General features: G+C 39.0%; 1 protein-coding gene across 4 annotated transcripts in view; it reads left to right on the plus strand.

Moving 5' to 3' along the window:
• FRS2 (fibroblast growth factor receptor substrate 2) overlaps nucleotides 1–19357 on the plus strand; it is a 78463-nt gene that overhangs the window by 7611 nt on the left and 51495 nt on the right. Inside the window, exon 3 of one of the 4 annotated variants that reach the window (XM_067697295.1) lies at nucleotides 8970–9041. The exons of the other annotated variants lie outside the window; for them this stretch is intronic. The gene's annotated coding sequence lies outside the window, so the exon portion shown is untranslated. The remainder of the gene's footprint in view (nucleotides 1–8969; nucleotides 9042–19357) is intronic. 4 annotated transcript variants of the gene reach the window in all.

The raw sequence follows: 19357 nt of genomic DNA on the forward strand, positions 1-19357 counted from the left end.
TTTAATTCTTTAATCTCTCAATAATTGATTTTTGTGAGAGGTATGGATTATGAATTGATTCTTTCTGTATGGATAATTGGTTATTCCAGCACTGTTTATTGAAATAGTTCTTCATTTCCTTCCTGATATGCAAAATTCTCTGTTTCATAAATCAAGTTTTCATATATGGGTGGTTTCCTTTCTGTACTCTTTCTTCTGTATCTTTGGTCTGTTTGTCTACCTCTGAATTATTACTGTACTTTCTTAGATATCTTCAGATGCTCATGGTTTTGTTTCCTGTCTTGTTTCTGATCTCAAAGGAAATGCTTTCAAATGTTACCATTTAAAATTACACTTGTAGATTCAATAATAAAAAAAACAACCCAATCGAAAAATGGGCAAAAGACCTAAATAGACATTTTTCCAAAGAAGACATGCACACGGCCAGTAGGCACATGAAGAGATGCTCAGCATTGCTAATTATTAGAAAAATGCAAATCAAAACTACAATGAGGTACCACCTCACACCAGTCAGAATGGCCATCATTAAAAAGTCTACAAATAACAAATGCTGGAGAGGATGTGGAGAAAAGGGAACCCTCTTACACTGTTGGTGGGAATGTAAATTGGTATAGCCACTGTAGAAAACAGTATGGAGGTTCCTCAAAAAACGAAAAATAGAGTTGCCAGATGATCCAGCAATCCCACTCCTGGGCATATACCCAGACAAAGCTATAATTCGAAAAGATACATGAACCTCTGTGTTCATAGCAGCACTGTTTACGGTAGCCAAGACATGGAAACAACCTAAATGTCCAACAGATGAATGGATGAGAAGTGATGTATATATATATATATATATATATATACACAATGGAATACTACTCAGCCATACAAAAGAAGGAAATAATGCCATTTGCAGCAGCATGGATGGAACTAATGATTATCATACTAAGTGGAATAAGTCAAAAAAAGAAAGACAAATACTGCAGGGTATCACTTATATGTGGAATCTAAAATATTACATAGATGAACTCATCTACGAAACTGAAACAGACTCAGATACAGAGGACAGACTTGTGGTTGCCAGTAGGGAGAGCAGGTGGGAGAGGGAAGGAGTGGGAGTTTGGGATTAGCAGATGCAAACTATTATATATAGGATGGATAAACAGCAAGGTCCTACTGTATATATCGCACAGGGAACTATATTCAATATCCTGGGATAAAGCATAATGGAAGAAAATATAAAAAAGAATATAACTCAGTCACTTTGCTGTATAGCAGAAATTAACACAACGTTATAAGTCGACTATATTTCAATAAAATTAAAATCAAATTACACTTGTAGTTTTTTTTTTTTAAGAGAAAAAACCCTCCTTTATCAAGTTAAGGAGGTTTCATTGTATTCTTAGCTTGTTAAGGGTTGTATTTTGATTGTTTTAAATCATGAATAGATGTTAAGCTGTATTGATAGGCTTTTCTGTAACTCAGAATGATCAAATGTTTTTCCCCTTAACCTGTTAATGTGGTCAGTTACCTTGATTTTCAAATTAGGCTAACTAAGCATTCCTGGGATAAACCCAATTTAGTCACGCTGGATTATCTTTTTTATAAATTACTGGATTGATTTGCTTATGCTTTGTATAGGATTGTTTTTTACATCAGTGTACATGAGTCTAGCCTGTAATTTTCTTTTTTCATATTGTCCTGGTTGGATTTTTTAAAAAATCTCTTTTTTAATGATTATAATTTTTTTAAAATTGTAGTAAAATACACCTTACATAAAATTTACATTTTTAATCATTTTAAAGTAGTTAGTGTTAAGTATATTTACATTGTTCAGCCAGTCTGCAGAACTTTTTGCAAAACTGAAACTCTGTGCCCAATAAAAAACTCTTCCACATTTCCCCCTCCCCATGTCCCCTGACAAACACCAGTCTACTTTTCTTTTTATGTGTCTGGCTGCTCTAGTTACCTCTTATAAATGAAACCATACAGTATTTTTATTATCTTTTTGTGCCTGGCTTATTTCACTTAGTTCATCCAAGTTCATTCATGTTGTAGCATGTGTCCAAAATTTCCTTTTTAAGGCTGAATAATATACCACTGTATGTATAAAACATTTTGTTATCCATTCTTCTGTCAATGGAAAGTTATGTTGCTTTCACCTTTTGACTATTCTGAATAATGCTGCTACGAACTTGGACGGGACGTGCATATATCTCTTTGAGACTCTGCTTCAGTTCTTCTGGATATATAACCAGAAGCAGTATTGCTGGATCAAATGGTAATTTTATTTTTAATTTTTATTTTTTATTTTTTTTTATTTTTAATTTTTTGAGGAACCATCTTCCTGTTTTTCACAGCAGCTGTACCATTTACCTTATACCAGCAATGCACAAGGGTTCCAGTTTCTCCACATCCTTGCCAACACTTTGTGTTTTTTTTCCCCCCAATTTCCTGTTTTTTTGATAGTAGCCATCCTAAGGGTGAGAAGTAATAGCTCATTGTAGTTTTGATTTGCATTTCCCTAGGGACTAGTGATGTCGAATATCTTTTCATGTTCTTGTTGGCCATTTATACATTTTCTTTGGAGAGATGTCTAATCAAGTCCCTTGCCCATTTTTAAATTGGGTTATTTGTTTTTGTTGTTGTTACGCTGAGTTGTAGGAGTTCTTTATGTAGTCTGGATATTAACCCCTTATCAGAGATACGATTTGCAAGGATCTTCTCCCATTCCATAGGCTACCTTTTCATTCTGTTGTTTCCTTTGATGCACAGAAGGTTTTAATTTTGATGTAGTCCAGTTTATCTGTTTTTACTTTTGTTGTCTGTGGCTTTGATGTTATGTCCAGGAAATCCTTGCCAAATGCAATGTCATGAAGCTTTTTTTCTGTTTTCTTCAAAAAATTTTATAGTTTTTAGGTCTTATGTTTAGGTCTTTAATCCATTTTGAGTTAATTTCTATATACGGTGTAAGGTAAGGGTCCAAGTTTATTCTTTTGTGTGTGGATATACAGTTTTCCCCGCACCATTTGTTGAAAAGACTGTTTCTTCCCCCACTGAATGGTCTTGGCACCCTTTGTCCTGTTTGGATTTTGATATGATTTAGAAAGTGTTATCCTTTTTTACTGTTCTCTAGAAGAATTTGTTTAAGGTTGTAATTATTTGTTGTTCCTTGACTATTTGGTAGAACTTACCCATAAGAAAATCTGGGCTTGATACTTTTTTAGTGGAAAGATTTTAAACTATGGCTGCTTAATTTTTTTTTTTTTTTTTTTTTTTTTTGTGGTACGCGGGCCTCTCACTGTTGTGGCCTCTCCCGTTGCGGAGCACAGGCTCTGGACGCGCAGGCTGCGCAGCATGTGGGATCTTCCCGGACCGGGGCACGAACCCGTGTCCCCTGCATCGGCAGGCGGACTCTCAACCACTGCGCCACCAGGGAAGCCCAGCTGCTTAATTTTTTTAATGATTATTCATCTATTCAGGTTCTCTCTTTTATTTTATTTATTTATTTATTTTTCTATTTCTTTCTTTATTTTATTTAATTTATTTATTTGGCTGTGTTGGGTCCTCGCTGCTGCGTGTGGGCTTTCTCTAGCTGTGGCGAGCGGGGGCCACTCTTCGTTGCAGAGTGCGGGCTTCTTATTGCGGTGGCTTCTCTTGTGGAGCACGGGCTCTAGGTGCACAGGCTTCAGCAGTTGCAGCACGCAGGTTCAGTAGTTGTGGCTTGCAGGCTCCAGAGCGCAAGCTCAACAGTTGTGGCGCACAGGCTTAGTTGCTCTGCGGCGTGTGGGATCCTACCGGACCAGGGCAAGAACCTGTGTCCCCGGCATTGGCAGGCTGATTCCCAACCACTGCGCCACCAGGGAAGCCCAGGTTCTCTCTTTTAAATGGTCAGTTGATTTGTCTTTTAAAAATTGATATATAATTCATATACCGTAAAATTCACCCCTTTAAAGTGTAAAATTCAGGGTTTTTTTCCTAACGAATAATCACAAAGTTTTATAACTGTCACCACTATTTCCAGAACATTTCCGTCATCCCAAAAAGAAACCCCATACCCATTAGCAGTCACTCCCCATTCTCCCTTCCCTCATCCTCTGACAACCAGTAATCTGCTTTCTGTCTCTATAGAGTTTTCTGTTCTGGGCATTTCCTATAAATGGAGTCATATATGGCCTTTTTTGCCTGGTATCTTTCACTTAGTGTGATGTTTTCAAAGTTCATACATGTTGTCACTAGTGTTAGCACTTCATTCCTTTTTATGATGGAATACAGTTCCATTGTGTGGATATACCACATTGTGTTTATACATTAATCAGTTGATGCATATTTGTATGGTTTCCATTTTTTGGCTGTTATGAATAATGATGTTGTGAACCTCCATGTACAAGTTCTGTGTGCACATATGTTTTCAAATTTTGGGGGTGTATACATAGGAGTGGGCCTCCTGGGTCATATGGTAGTGCTATTATGTTTAACCTTTTTAGGATCTACCTACCTGTTTTCCAACTCAGTTACATCATTTTATAGTCCCACAAGCAGTTTATGAGGGTGTTTCTCCACATCCTTGCCAATGTTTACTGTTGTCTGTGTTTTTGATTATAGCCATCTTAAAGGGTGTGAAGTGGAATCTTATTGTGGTTTTGATTTGCATTTTCCTAATGACTAATGATGAGCATCTTTTCTGTTCTTTTGGCCATTTGTTTATCTTCTTTGGAGAAATGTCTATTCAAATATTTTGTCCATTTTAAAATTGTATATATATATATTTTTTTAATTTTTGGCGGCGTTGGGTCTTCATTGCTGCGTGCAGGCTTTCTCTAGTTGCGGCGAGCAGGGGCCACTCTTCATTGCGGTGTGTGGGCTTTTCATTGTGGTGGCTTCTCTTGTTGCCGAGCATGGGCTCTAGGTGCATGGGCTTCAGTAGTTGTGGCTCATGGGCTCTAGAGTGCAGGCTCGGTAGTTGTGCCACATGGGCTTAGTTGTTCCGTGGCATGTGGGATATTCCCGGACCAGGGCTCGAACCCATGACCCCTGCATTGGCAGGCTGATTCTTAACCACTGCACCACCAGGGAAGGCCCTGGATTTTTTTTATTGTTGAGCTGTAAGATTTCATTATATATTCTGGATGTTAGACTCTTTCCAGATATATGATTTTCAAATATTTTTTCCCATTCTTTGGATTGTCCTTCCACTTTTTTGATAATGTCCTTTGAAGCACAAAAGCTTTTTATTTTGATGAAGTGCAGCTTGTCTGTTTTTTCTCTTGTTGCTTGTGATTTTTTTCTTTTTTTTTTTTTTTTTTTGCGGTACGCGGACCTCTCGCTGTTGTGGCCTCTCCCGTTGCGGAGCACAGGCTCCGGACGCGCAGGCTCAGCGGCCATGGCTCACGGGCCCAGCTGCTCCGCGGCATGTGGGATCTTCCCGGACCGGGGCACGAACTCGTGTCCCCTGCATCGGCAGGCGGACTCTCAACCACTGCGCCACCAGGGAAGCCCTTGTGATTTTTTTTTTTAATTTATATTTTTATTTTTGGCTGCATTGGGTCTTTGTTGCTGTGCGGGGGCTACTCTTTGTTGCCGTGCGCGGGCTTCTCATTGGGTGGCTTCTTTTGTTGCAGAGCATGGGCTCGAGGTGCACGGGCTTCAGTAGTTGTGGCACTCAGGCTCAGTAGTTGTGGCTCACGAACTCTAGAGCGCAGGCTCAGTAGTTGTGGTGCACAGGCTTAGTTGCTCTGCCGCATGTGGTATCTTCCCGGACCAGGGCTCAAACCCATGTCCCCTGCATTGGCAGGTGGATTCTTAACCACTGCGCCACTGTGGAAGCCCTGCTTGTGATTTTGGTATCATGTGAAAGAAACTTTTGCCTAATTTAAAGTCATATGATTCCTAACTCTTAAATATAGGTCCTTTATCCATTTTGAGTTAATTTTTGTGTATAGTGAGGCAGAGGTCCCACCTCATTATTTTATAGTTGGAAATCCAGTTGTCCCAGCACCAGTTGTTGAAGAGACTATGCTTTCCACATTGAGTTGTCTAGGCAACTCATTGAGCTGTTTCTTGTTGAAAATCAGTTGACTAAAAATGTATGGGTTTATTTCTAGATTCTCAATTCTGTTCCATTTGATCTCTATGTCAGTACCACACTTGCTTATTTGATGCTTGATGATGGTAGCTTTGTAGTAGTAAGTTTTTTTGTTTTTTTTTTTGCGGTACGCTGGCCTCTCACTGCTGTGGCCTCTCCTGTTGCGGAGCACAGGCTCCGGACGCGCAGGCCTAGCGGCCATGGCTCACGGGCCCAGCCACTCCGCGGCACGTGGGATCTTCCCCGACCGGGGCACGAACCCGTGTCCCCTGCATCAGCAGGCGGACTCCCAACCACTGCGCCACCAGGGAAGCCCTTGTAAGTTTTGAAATCAGAAAGTATGAGTCATTTCTTTTTGAATCATTTTTAACAGATTGTATTTTCTATATTTTTTCAAAATATTCCTAATTCAAATTTATTGCTGTAAAATTGTCCATAATATCCTCTTATCAGTTGAATCTCTATAGCATCTGTAATGACGTTCCCCTTTTTTTTTTAGTTTGTTTTTTTTTTTACTCAAATAGTTTTTTCAGAGGATTATCATATTAATCATTGTTTTAAAGAATGAGCTTTTGACTCTGTTGATCATCTTTTTTGTAAATGTTTTCATACTTCTAAGTCCTGCTGTTTATTATTTCTTTCTACTTTCTCTGAATTTTTAGGCTTGTTTTTTGCTGACCTTTTAAAAAAGACTTTTAAATTTGCATTTTTAGTCTGTAAATTTGCCTTTAAGTAAATTTGCCTTCTTACCTGCTTCCCCACATGTTTTGATATATAATATTCTTGGTTTTGTTCATTTAAAAAAATTCTTATTTGCTCCATGAATTATTTAGAAGTGTATACTTAATTTCAAAATATATAACTTTTAAAATGAAAACTTTTATTATACAGTTCTAAGTTGATTTCATTATGGTCAGAGACCATAATAAAATTTGAGAGACTAATTTTAAGACCTAGTATATAGCTAGTTTTCATAAATGTTCCATGTGCATTTGGAAAGAATGTGAATTCTCCAGTTTTTTATTACAATACTATGTAATATGTCCATGAGCTTATTAATTGTTCAATTCACATCTTTAATGTTTGTCTGTCTATATTTTGTTTTGGATTTTGGTTTGGTTTTATTTTGGAACTTTTCTATCAGTTTCTCTACTGAGAAAGACATGTTAATGTCTCTCACATAGTAGTAAGTTTGTCAGTTTCTCTTTGTTGTAGATATGTTAATTTTTATTTTATTTATTTTGAGGCTATGTTATTAAGTAATTACAGATTTAGAATTGTTCTTTTTGTTGAATTGAACTTTTTTATCATTATGAAAAGGCTTTCTGCGTAAAGACATTTTTAGCCTTATGGCTTTATTACTGTTGTTGGCTATTTGCTTGGATTAATATAGCTATTCTAGCTTCCTTTTGATTGTTAGTATTTTCCATTCGTTAGTTTTTCATTGGTTCTGAGTTTTGGTTTGTATTTTGTAAATAGGGTATGGTTGACTTGTGTTTTGGTTCTGATTGATAATCTTTATTTTTTTACTGGAGAATTTCAGTCTTTTGTGATTGCTCTTAGATTTGGATTTATTTCTGTCTTTGCCTGTAGTTCTTATGTTTGTCCTACTCCCCCTTTCTCCCATTCTTCCGGTTTTTTGTGTTGAGCTATGTGTGTAATGCCTTCATTGAGCATGCTTTCTTCTCATTCCATCCCACCCCACAGCATCTTGCACACATGCATGCTTATTTATAAGTTAATATATTCTTTATTCTTTTAGTGTTTTTATCTGTATATTTTAACATGTATCCTTTTTTTTAAGGAAAAGTCTAAATCAGTATCTTTAACCTGTTCCTGAATAACATAATTTTAAAATGCTGATTGTCCTCCCAACCTGGAACACCATCCTCTATTGTTATAGTTTTGGAATATTTCTCTCCTTCATACATACATATTTATAGACAAATTATTGTTTTAGGTAGTCAATCTTTGTTTAAATTTATTTACTCTTTTCTTGGTTCATTATCCCTTTTTGTATTTGAGACCTTCCCTATGAGGTAATTTTTTTCTACCTGAAGTACATCCTTTAGAATTTTCTTTAGTGAAAGTCTTTTAGTGAAAAGGACACTTTTTTGTTTGTTATCTGAAGATTTCTTTATATCGAAATATCCCCGTTCTTGAAAGATAATTTCTCTGATGTCTCTGTGTGTAGAATTCTAGGTTTTCTCATTACATTGAGGTCATTATTCATGTCTTTTGACTGTCAGTGTCACTGTTGAGAAGTATTATTGCCCTTTCTTTGCATATCTCTTTTATTTATTTTTATTTATTTATTTATTTTTGATTGCATTGGCTCTTCGTTGCTGCGTGCAGGCTTCCTCCAGTTGCAGCAAGCGGGGGTTACCCTTCTTTGAGGTGCATGGGCTTCTCATTGCGGCGGCTTCTCTTGTTGTGGAGCACGGGCTCTAGGCACGTGGGCTTCAGTAGTTATGGCACGTGGGCTCAATAGTTGAGGCTCGCGGGCTCTAGAGCGCAGGCTCAGTAGTTGTGGCGCACGGGCTTAGTTGCTCCACAGCATGTGGGATCTTCCCAGACCAGGGCTTGAACCCTGGGATATATACAGGCAAGTCCCTGTATATATCTTTTATTTGACTGTTTTCAAGCCTTTTTGCCCCCCTTTGGTGTTCTGCAGTTTTATATAATGTATTGAGATGTTCTTTTCTTCTACTTCATTATTTTATTTTATTATTTATAATCCTACATGGGATTCTTTGGGCTTCCTGGATCTGAGGATATCTTTGAATAATTATGTTAAATTCTTGACCTTTATCTCTTTGAGTAATGCCTACTATTTTCTTTATTTTTGCCTTCTACAACTGTTTTAAAAGGTATAATTTTCTCTTTTTTTCCCCCAAAGGACAGGTTTTCTTCAGTCCTTAAGGATTCAGCTCCTTACATGGGCTTTGGCAGAGGTCATGAGGCAGCATCTGTAAGTCTAAATCAGGATGGGGTTTATGGTTTTTCTGGGCTTTATTAGAATGACTCTTGACTTCCCTGTTGTCAGTTATACAACTCACACAGCAGTGTAGTTTCACATACAGTTTGGAAACCATGTAGGTATTATAGACTCTCACTTCATAAATGTCTCTCATGCCTCTTCTTTTTTTTTAATGTTTCATTTTATTTATTTATTTAAAAATTTTATTTATTCATTTATTTATTTTTGGCTGCATTGGGTCTTTGTTGCTGCGTGCGGGCTTTCTCTAGTTATGGTGAGCGGGAGCTATTCTTTGTTGTGGTGCGTGGGTTTCTTATTGCAGTTGGCCTCTCTTGTTGCGGAGCACGAGCTGTAGGCATGGGCTTCAGTAGTTGTGACGCGTGGGCTCAGTAGTTGTGGCTCCAAAGTGCAGGCTCAGTAGTTGTGGCGCATGAGCTTAGTTGCTCCGCAGCATGTGAGGTCTTCCTGGACCAGGGCTCGAACCTGTGTCCCCTGCATTGGCAGGTGATTCTTTTTTTTGTTTTTTGTTTTGTTTTGTTTTGTTTTGTTTTGTTTTTGCGGTACGCGGGCCTCTAACTGTTGTGGCCTCTCCCGTTGCGGAGCACAGGCTCCGGACGCGCAGGCTCAGTGGCCATGGCTCGTGGGCCCAGCCGCTCCGCGGCATGTGGGATCCTCCCGGACCGGGGCACGAACCCGTGTCCCCTGCATCGGCAGGCGGACTCTCAATCACTGCGCCACCAGGGAAGCCCTGGCAGGTGATTCTTAACCACTGTGTCACCAGGGAAGCCCCTCTCATGCCTCTTCTATATTTCCAGTGATCAGCTTCTTAATGGCCTTGTCCTTGGGTACATATCTGGTGCAGTTAGTACAGTGAATATGCTGCAAGAGGCAGCAGCCCTTTTTGGCATGACCATTGTTCCTTCTTTCCTTGGTCATTGGAGATGAGGAGTTTATAATTCCAGTTAGACATACATTAGACCTTTAATTTGTTTTCCATGTTTCTCACCCCTTTTCATCTTTTTCCTTCTCCACAAACTCATATAAGAACTGGCTTGTAGTTATAAATTCTCACAGGAGATTTTTCTTCTTCCTTTTACCAGCACTAAGATTAAAGAAGGCAAGTTTGCTTGCCGTCACCTTCTGCCAGATATGTTTACTGCTCATTCAGTTGTATGCCTTTTGGATTTTCAGCTAAATGCAAGGTTCTTTGATTACATCTCCGTATTCGGAGTCTCAGAATATGTATCCTGTCTCCAGCACTCTGTAGTTTTCAAAGCGTTGCTGTGAGGTAACATTAAAGTCAAGAGCCACCTTCCATAGTGTCTGTATGTTTGTGCCAAATTAAGAAGTTTAAAAATATTAAAAAAAAAATTTATACAGCATTTTTTTTTTAATAAATGTATTTATTTATTTATTTATTTTTGGCTGTGTTGGATTTTTGTTTCTGTGTGCAGGCTTTCTCTAGTTGCGGCGAGCGGGGGCTACTCTTCATCGCGGTGCACGGGCTTCTCATTGTCATGGCTTCTCTTATTGCGGAGCACAGGCTCTAGATGCACAGGCTCAGTAGTTGTGCCTCACGGGCTTAGTTGCTCTGCGGCATGTGGGATCTTCCCAGACCAGGGCTCGAACTCATGTCCCCTGCATTGACAGGCAGATTCTTAACCACTGCACCACCAGGGAAGCCCTATACAGCATTTTAGATTCAGACAGTCCGGGCACCTAATCTACCATGTTGCCCGAAATGGAAATCCTTGATCCATTTGAAATAAATATACATTTTAGATAAGGTTTATGTAAGAAATATGGCACTCCAATCATCAAGCCTCCATTAAAAAAAATCCTTGGCACTAAGTTTGGATAATTCATCCCCTTTTACTTGCTCAAGCTAAAATAAAATGTTTAAGGGGTGTGTGTTTGTGTGTGTGTGTGTGTGTGTGTGTGTGTATGTGTAAGTAATAGTCATATATATGATACTTAACATATTTATTTTTAACATTTTTATTGGAGTATAATTGCTTTACAGTGGTATGGTAGGTTCTGCTTTATAACGAAGTGAATCAGCTGTACATATACATATATCCCCATATCTCCTCCCTCTTGCTTCTCCCTCCCACCCTCCCTATCCCACCCCTCTAGGGTGGTCACAAAGCACTGAGCTGATCTCCCTGTGCTATGCGGCTGCTTCCCACTAGCTATCTATTTTACATTTGGTAGTGTATATATGTCCATGCTGCCACTCTTTCACTTTGTCCCAGCTTACCCTTCCCCCTCCCCGTGTCCTCAAGTCCATTCTCTATGTCTGCATCTTTATTCCTGTCCTGCCCCTAAGTTCTTCTAGGTTTTGTTTTTTTAGATTCCATATATATGTGATAGCATACAGTATTTTTCTCTTTCTGACTTACTTTACTCTATTTGACAGACTCTATGTCCCTCCACCTCACCATATTATATAATATATTTATATTATATAATGTTAAAATATAAAATAATGTGTATATTTGATTTCCTGATTTAACCAACTACAGCTAACCTCAGGTCTGTTTTGATTTAGATAAGATGGTTTCTGCTAGGCTTGCTTAATAACTGTGCCAGTGGAAACAGTAGTACTTATTTTAGGTTGGGAGCCCTGCTCAGGTAGTAGTGAGGTAGGGGAAAAGGTAATTATACCCAGGTATTCTGAATTATGATAAAAGAATAGTTTTTCCATTCATCTCCTTTTTAATGCAAATGATTAAGTGGTGGGGAGGGGGAGGGGGGCGTTGGAGGGTGGGCAGGGCAACATTATAGGCCACCTTTGTCTTACAGATTGATTTTACAAGAAGTTTGTTAGTGGACTGTCAGAACAGCTGTATGAGGACACATCAACCATGACTGCATTTGATATGAAACATAAAAACTTGGTTAGGATTCTTCACCTTAAGTTTTTTCTTTTGGGAAAGGTGATACTGGTAGCACCTTTGTCTTACAGAGGCTTCTGCTTTCCTTGAGTATTGCAGCTTGCTTTGTCCTTGAATCCACGGAGCTGAGTCTCCCAAAACAGCTTTATAGCTTTCCTTTTCTGTTGAGAAAAACCTCTGAAAAGATTCCTCTTCTCTGAATCTGTTAACAACGATATGATTTTTTTCTTCTTTTGTTTATTAATATGGAGAATTACTTCATTTTTCCTAACATTAGACCAACCTTTGATACCTTATGTTACCGGACTCAGTTTGCTAATATTTTAAGAATTTTGCGCTAATATTCATGAAGGATATTAGCCTATAATTTTTTTTTTAATATAGGCTCTGCTCTTTTTTGGATTTTAGTGTCAAGGTTATACTAGTATCAGAATGAGTCAGAGAGTCTGTCATACACAGTGAAGTAAGTCAGAAAGAAAAAGACAAATACCGTATGCTAACATATATATATGGAATTTAAGAAAAAAAAATGGCATGAAGAACCTAGGGGTAAGGCAGGAATAAAGACGCAGACCTCCTAGAGAACGGACTTGAGGTTATGGGGAGGGGGAAGGGTGAGCTGTGACGGGGCGAGAGAGAGTCATGGACATATACACACTAACAAACGTAGTAAGGTAGATAGCTAGTGGGAAGCAGCCGCATGGCACAGGGATATTGGCTCGGTGCTTTGTGACAGCCTGGAGGGGTGGGATAGGGAGGGTGGGAGGGAGGGAGACGCAAGAGGGAAGAGATATGGGAACATATGTATATGTATAACTGATTCACTTTGTTGTAAAGCAGAAACTAACACACCATTGTAAAGCAATTATACCCCAATAAAGATGTTAAAAAAAAAAAAAAAAAAGAATGAGTCAGAGAGGGTATCTTCTTTAACTGTTCTTTGGAATACATCATGGAAAATTATTTTTCTTGAACATTTGACAGAATTCATCTGTTTAAGCCATCCAGGCCTAGAATTTCTTTACTGGAGGATTTTTTGATTCCTGATAGTTTTTTTTTTAAGATTATAATACTATTCATATTTTTATTTCTTCTTGAATCATATTTGGTAAGTTATTTTTTTCTAATTTAACATGTTTTGTTACAGTTTTGCTTGTAATATTTTCTTATCTTTGGAATCTAATTTGGAGCAGTTTTCAAAGTATGTTCTGCAGACCTTTGTGGGTCCCTGCGACTGGGTAGTCTGGGAGGTCAAAACTATTTTCATAATACAGATTTTTTTGTATTTTTTCACTTTGTTGACATTTGCAGTGATGCTGCAAAAGCAGTGGTGGATAAAACTGCTAACACCTTAGCAATGTTAAGGCAGTGATACCAAAGTGAACAATTATATTCTTCATTGCCATGTATTCGTAGTTTGTTGTTGTTTTTTTTAATCCAGTTTCATTTAAGAATGTCTTTGATGAAGCAGTAAAAATATTAATTTCATTTCATTTTGCCTTTGAGTACACATCTTTTTAATATTATGTGTGATGAAACGGGAAGAATTCATAAAGCACTTCTCCATACTGAAGCAAGATAGTCGTCTTCAGAAGAAGTTCCTGTTCAGTTGAGTTTTGAACTTAACTACCTACTTTTTTCTGTAACACCCCTTTTGTTCTTGAAAGAACAGAATAGGAAAACTTTGGTTATTCGAACTTATGTATTTGACATTTGTTTTTCTCAAAAACGAACTTAAGTGAGCCTAACATTTCAAGAAAAATAGCTGTATTTGTAGCCAATGGTTAAAAAAACAATCAAACTTTCAAATGGAATTTGCAAGTATGGAAAACTTGTATCTAACACCATGAGCTTGACAGCTTCCCGATACTTAAAGACCTTCTGGTGAGATGGATAATGATATTAAAGAGTGTGATTTTTTTTTTCCCACCTTGATGTTGTATTCTGACTTGTGTCAAAAATCTGAAAACCAGTTATTTTCCAAATGACCAATGTATGATGATACAAAGTCACATATGCGTAAAAGATCCATTAAAAGTGCAAGATAAACCAGTGAATTTTAATTTAACAGAGTGCGAAAAGTTCATTTATATAGTTTTAGCAACCACATTGTAATTAACCTTTAAGAAGGTTATTTGTTGAGTTTAGGTATAATATCAAAAATACCAACAGTTACGTGATTTTTTAAAAGTTATTAAATATTCTTTTTTCTGATTATATATCTGTGTGAGGCTAGATTTTCTTTATATGCTTATATACCTTAACCAAAACAGCATATCACAGAATCAGTCATAAGAATCCACCTGTCTTCTCTAAAGGCAGACATTAAAAATATTTGCAAAAGTATAAAATAGTGTCACTTGCCCTACTAAATTTCTTGGAAAATAGGTTTTTTAAAGTTATTTTTTAATAAAATATTTTTGTTAATGTGTAATAGGCTTATTCTTTTAGATAAACTAATATTTTAAACATTTTCATATTTAATTTCTAATTTGGTAAATATTAATAGATACAACACAGCTAAACAAAACCTGTTTTTGAAAAATCCTCAAATAATTTTTAAAACTGTAGAGGGTCCACAGACCAAAAAGCTGGTGAACTGCTTGATGACCTGTATACAGAATACGTAATGATGTTTCTTTTTTATGTCTGATATTTTACATTTGTCTCTCTTTCCTTAAAATAAAAAGGGAACAAAAGAAGATGGCATGTCCCAATTGTGTATTTAAAAAAAACTGTCTCCCTTACATTTTTCAGATTGTTTTTCAAAACATCTGTAAAAAGTGATGATAAATACATCTACCATCGTGTTGATTAATTTTAAAATGTCATAGGCCTACTCTAGTCTCTGCATGAATTTATTTCTATATTTTGTTATGCAAATCCCTACAAAATAACATATAAATTTCTTTTAAAAACTAAGGCCCTCTTGGGACTTCGCTGGTGGCACAGTGGTTAAGAACCCACCTTCCAGTGCAGGGAACACGGGTTCAAACCCTGGTCCGGGAACATCCCACATGCCGCAGAGCAACTAAGCCTGTGCACCACAACTACTGAGCCTGTGCTCTAGAGTTTGCGAGCCACAACTGCTGAGCCCATGTGCCACACTACTGAAGCCCACACGCCCTGAGCCTGTGCTCCGCAACAAGAGAAGCCACCGCAATGAGAAGCCCGCGCACCGCAATGAAGAGCAGCCCCCCTTTCGCCACAACTAGAGAAAGGCCACACGCAGCAATGAAGACCCAATGCAGACAAAAATAAATAAATTAATTAATAAAAAAACTAAGGCCCTCTTAGAAACAATGACAGCCCAATAAGCAGCACACCTGATGCCCAGATTTTGGTTTCTAATACAGTTCTCCAGTGAAGGGAACCAGGGTTTCTTGGAGAAATGTCTGCTTCTACGACTGGGGCAAGAAATACATAAGACCAGGCTGGGGACTTCCCTGGCAGTCCAATGGTTAAGACTCTGTGCTTCCAATTTGGGGGTCGTGAGTTCAATCACTAGTTGGGGAACTAAGATCCCACATGCTGCTTGGCCAAAAAAAGAAAAAAAAATCAACTTGGAGCATCTTGTAGTGTCAGAAAGTAAGAAGGTGCTTCAACAAACAAACCCACGGTAATGGGAACATGACAGAGGGCTGAAAGAGCTCTCAGTGGCCAAAGTTGGAATAATTTGAGCAAGAAAATAAGTATAAAGTAGTATTGGATTATAACCTAAAGTATAAAGTCAGTATCCTTGGTTCCATACTAATACAAATAAATGATTGAATAAAGAAGTGGAGAAGAGAAAATCTGTGCAGAAGACCTCTAAATAATTTAGGTTGATCGTTTATCTTCAACAGGGTAGAAAATAACTCCCCACTCCTTAAGTGTGGGCTAATGACTTTCAAAGAGTACACTAATGAAAGGATCTTGGGAGAAGTAATTTTACAGTGGAGAAACGGCAAACACTACCTCAGCCAGGTGATCAGGATCAATATCAATAGTGATAACTCATAGTGATAGGATACTTCCAGGAATATGATATGATGAAAATGGTACTTTATCTCTGTGTTCTTCTCCCCTAAACCCCATAACTCTTCATTTAATCATGAGAAAAACATTATACAAATCCCAGGAGAGGGCCTTTCTACAAAATACTTGACCAGTATTCCCCAAAACTGTCAAGGTCTTGCCATAAACCCTGCCCTCAGTGTGATATTCTACAAGTGGGAGGGAACTCAAAAACCAGAGCCTCGCCCTGAGGAGTGAAGGTTTCAAATCCAACATCAGGCATCCCAGCTTTTAAGAGATACATTTGAGAGATGAGACCCGAAAACATCTAACTTTGAAAACCAAGAGGGCTCATGTCCAGAGACCCACAAGGCTGTAGCAGTCTGAGAAACTGCTGTTAAAGAGCTTGTGCACTCGGACTCACCTACTTCAGGAGCCAGCTCAGAGGCAGCTGACTTGTGCCCAGACTTGCTAATATTAAAGCGCTGGCCTGAGAGGCAGGCATCTAATTTAATGCACACACCTAGGAGCCTGCTGGAATGTTCTCTGAGGACAGAGGCTGGCAGGTGCCATCTTCATGCTCTCCCTTTGTTGTGCTCTAGAGCACCAGTATTTCCCAGAAAGGAGCATTCACATGCTGGTGCCTCGATTTTTGTGGCCACTGCCTTGGGGATTCCTCTTGATCGCCTGGCTCTAGAGGACAGGGGAGCTTGTGTCCCTGGTCCCATGAGACTGTAATAATGTGTCTCCCAGAAACCCCTGTCTGTTACTCAAACTTTTGTAGCTGCTGCCAGGGGACACCTCTACATTATGTGGCACTGGTGGCCAGTGGGGCTTATGTTCATGAGTCTCACAGGACTGTAAGCAACGGAGAAAGAGTTCTTAAACAGTTCCAGGGCACAGCAAGAATTCAGAGCATAGCAAGAGGCAGCAGACCCAGGAGCTCATCAGTCTTTCTGTGAAGGAGACCTATTAGCTAGTCATCATGACTGTGGCCTGAAGGGTGGGTCTCTAATTAAACACACATCTTGGGACTGGCTGTAATCCTTTCCAGACACCTCGGAGGGTGGATACTACCTTTGAGCTCATCCTCTGCCATATTCCAGAGCACCAGTGTCTCTTGGAGGAGAGCTTTACACATGTCTGGTACCCTGGTTTTCGGAGCTGCTGCCCAGAGGACACCTTTTGATCACCTGGCTCTGGTAGCTGGGGGATGGGATGGGGAGGCTTTCATTCCTGGGTCCCACAGGACTGTGGTATTAGGAAAGATGGTTTTTGGCAGGCTGCCAGCCACTCCCAGAGCACTGCAGAAACAGTGGATTGAGACACATACACACCCATCTCCCTGACCCTGGCTTTCTGTGAAGGAAGCCTCTTGTCCTGGAGCTTTGGCCTGAGGGGCAGGCTTCAGATTTGGTACACATTTAGTGGCCTGTGGAGTGGCCTGTGGCCTGTACTCTCAAGGAACGTATGCTGTAGTTGCCATCTTTGTGCTCTTTCTCTGCCTTGCTCCAGCTCACTAGTATCACTGAGTAAAGAGCATCTACCCTGTCCTGGAGCTTGAATTTCTGCAACTGTAACCCAGCAGACACCTCCAGATCGCCTGGTTCTGGTGGCCAGCAGGTGTTATGCTTGTAGTCCCACAGGATTGCATAGGTATTCATACTTTTAAAAGCTGATGCCCAAGTTTCTGACTTCAAGTCAGCCTGAGTCTAGGTGCTGAAATCCTCCCCTTTGGGATGCTGGCAGGTCTTGGTACATCTTCTACTACTGGGAGCTATTAAAAATACGATAGGCTTCTTAGAGAAGCACAGAGGTTTGAGGGACAACCAAGAGCCGAGGCACAGTTGAACAACAAGTTTCATCTCCTACACAGGACCATTCCTTCAAGACTGGGAGAAGTGGTTATTTCATCTGCTGTATAGAAACCAACACAGAGAGTCAAGCAAAATGAAGAAACAGAGGAATTTGTTCTAAATGGGAAAATAAGATAAAACCTCAGGAAAAAACCTTAATGAAATGAAGATAAGTAATTTACCTGATAAATTATTCAAAGTAATGATTATAAAGATGCTTACTGACCTGGGGAGAAGAATGGATGAACACAGAATGTTAAAGAGATGGAAAATATAAGAAAGTACCAAATAGAAGTCACAGAGCTGAAGAATACAATAATCAAACTGAAAAATACACTAGAGGGATTCAACAGCAGACTAGATGAAGTAAAAGAAAGGATCAACTAACTCAAAAACAAGGCAATAGAACTCACCCAGTCAGAGCAGCAAAAAGAAAAAAAGAATGAAAAAATGAGGATGACTTAAGGGATTGATGAGACAACATCAAATGGACTAATATTCACATCACAGGGCTCACAGAAGGAGAAGAGAGAGAAAGGGGCAGAAGTCTTAAGAAACAATGGCTGTAAACGTCCCTAACCTGGAGAGGGAAACAGACATCCAGATCTAAGATGCTCAAAGAATTATTAAAAAAAAAAAAAAAGATCCTAAGGAGACAGACCCTAAGACACATTATAATTAAGATGTCAAAAAGTTAAAGAGAGGGAATTCCCTGGCAGTCCAGTGGTTAGGACTCCACACTTCCACTGCAGGGGGAATGGCGTTTGATCCCTGTTCGGGATACTAAGATCCCCTATGCTGCAAGCCGTGACCAAAAAAAAAAAAAAAAAGAGGGACTCTTAAAAACAGGAGGAGAAAAACAACTTGTATGCAGGGAAACCCTAATAAGACTACCAACAGATTTTTCAGCATAAACTTTGCAGGACAGAAGGGAGTGGCATATATTCAAAGTGCTGAAAGAAAAAAAAATATGCCAACCAAGAATATTCTACCCAGTTATCATTCAGAACTAAAGGAGAGATAGAGAGTTTTCCAGATAAGCAAAAGCTAAAGGAGTTCATCACCATTAAACCAGCCTTACAAGAAATGTTAAAGGACTTCTTTAAGCTGAAAAGGGGCACCAATTAGTAGCAAAAAAAGAAAGAATGAAAGAAAGGTAAACATATAGTAGAGGTAATAGATTAATCATTCACAAAGGTAGTGGAAAGTTTAAAAAACAAAAGTAATAATAACTGATTACAATAATTAAGGGATATATAAGATAAAAAGATGTTAAATGTTGGGACTTCCCTGGTGATGCAGTGGTTGAGAGTCCACCTGCCGATGCAGGGGACACGGGTTCGTGCGCCGGTCCGGGAGGATCCCACATGCCATGGAGCGGCTGGGCCCGTGAGCCATGGCTGCTGAGCCTGCGCGTCCGGAGCCTGTGCTCCGCAACGGGAGAGGCCACAACAGTGAGAGGCCCACATACTGCAAAAAAAAAAAAAAAAAGATGTTAAATGTGACATCAAAAGCATAAAATGGGGTGGGGGTAATAATACTGAGCGTTACAATGGGA

The sequence above is a fragment of the Pseudorca crassidens genome, chromosome 11 (assembly GCF_039906515.1).
Source record: "Pseudorca crassidens isolate mPseCra1 chromosome 11, mPseCra1.hap1, whole genome shotgun sequence".
Classification (NCBI taxonomy): Eukaryota; Metazoa; Chordata; class Mammalia; order Artiodactyla; family Delphinidae; genus Pseudorca; species Pseudorca crassidens.